This window comes from Nomia melanderi, unplaced genomic scaffold (genome assembly GCF_051020985.1).
Source record: "Nomia melanderi isolate GNS246 unplaced genomic scaffold, iyNomMela1 scaffold0417, whole genome shotgun sequence".
Classification (NCBI taxonomy): Eukaryota; Metazoa; Arthropoda; class Insecta; order Hymenoptera; family Halictidae; genus Nomia; species Nomia melanderi.
The window spans coordinates 40,001-41,821 of record NW_027475532.1 but is presented as its reverse complement, the minus strand read 5'-3'; positions in this window follow the sequence as shown (position 1 = coordinate 41,821).

The following is a 1,821-nucleotide window of genomic DNA, read 5'->3' as shown; positions in this document are numbered from 1 at the left end:
GTAATTTTTTTTAATGTTAAAAACGTTAATAAACGTCATGTTTACGCATGGATTAAACATTGAAATAATTTTAAAACGCTTATTAAAAAAGTTGGTGTCGACCGTGGGACTTAGAAAATTTCGGGAAGTCCGATTCGCCTGCTGGAATTACCGCACGGGCTGGACACCTCGCTCCGACGAATCGGTTTTTTCCATTTTTTTGAAAAATAAATTTTTGTAATTTTTTTTAATGTTAAAAACGTTAATAAACGTCATGTTTACGCATGGATTAAACATTGAAATAATTTTAAAACGCTTATTAAAAAAGTTGGTGTCGACCGTGGGACTTAGAAAAATTTCGGGAAGTCCGATTCGCCTGCTGGAATTACCGCACGGGCTGGACACCTCGCTCCGACGAATCGGTTTTTTCCATTTTTTCCGAAAAATAAATTTTTGTAATTTTTTTTAATGTTAAAAACGTTAATAAACGTCATGTTTACGCATGGATTAAACATTGAAATAATTTTAAAACGCTTATTAAAAAAGTTGGTGTCGACCGTGGGACTTAGAAAAATTTCGGGAAGTCCGATTCGCCTGCTGGAATTACCGCACGGGCTGGACACCTCGCTCCGACGAATCGGTTTTTTCCATTTTTTCCGAAAAATAAATTTTGTAATTTTTTTTAATGTTAAAAACGTTAATAAACGTCATGTTTACGCATGGATTAAACATTGAAATAATTTTAAAACGCTTATTAAAAAAGTTGGTGTCGACCGTGGGACTTAGAAAAATTTCGGGAAGTCCGATTCGCCTGCTGGAATTACCGCACGGGCTGGACACCTCGCTCCGACGAATCGGTTTTTTCCATTTTTTCCGAAAAATAAATTTTTGTAATTTTTTTTAATGTTAAAAACGTTAATAAACGTCATGTTTACGCATGGATTAAACATTGAAATAATTTTAAAACGCTTATTAAAAAAGTTGGTGTCGACCGTGGGACTTAGAAAAATTTCGGGAAGTCCGATTCGCCTGCTGGAATTACCGCACGGGCTGGACACCTCGCTCCGACGAATCGGTTTTTTCCATTTTTTCCGAAAAATAAATTTTTGTAATTTTTTTTAATGTTAAAAACGTTAATAAACGTCATGTTTACGCATGGATTAAACATTGAAATAATTTTAAAACGCTTATTAAAAAAGTTGGTGTCGACCGTGGGACTTAGAAAAATTCGGGAAGTCCGATTCGCCTGCTGGAATTACCGCACGGGCTGGACACCTCGCTCCGACGAATCGGTTTTTTCCATTTTTTCCGAAAAATAAATTTTTGTAATTTTTTTTAATGTTAAAAACGTTAATAAACGTCATGTTTACGCATGGATTAAACATTGAAATAATTTTAAAACGCTTATTAAAAAAGTTGGTGTCGACCGTGGGACTTAGAAAAATTTCGGGAAGTCCGATTCGCCTGCTGGAATTACCGCACGGGCTGGACACCTCGCTCCGACGAATCGGTTTTTTCCATTTTTTCCGAAAAATAAATTTTTGTAATTTTTTTTAATGTTAAAAACGTTAATAAACGTCATGTTTACGCATGGATTAAACATTGAAATAATTTTAAAACGCTTATTAAAAAAGTTGGTGTCGACCGTGGGACTTAGAAAAATTTCGGGAAGTCCGATTCGCCTGCTGGAATTACCGCACGGGCTGGACACCTCGCTCCGACGAATCGGTTTTTTCCATTTTTTCGAAAAATAAATTTTTGTAATTTTTTTTAATGTTAAAAACGTTAATAAACGTCATGTTTACGCATGGATTAAACATTGAAATAATTTTAAAACGCTTA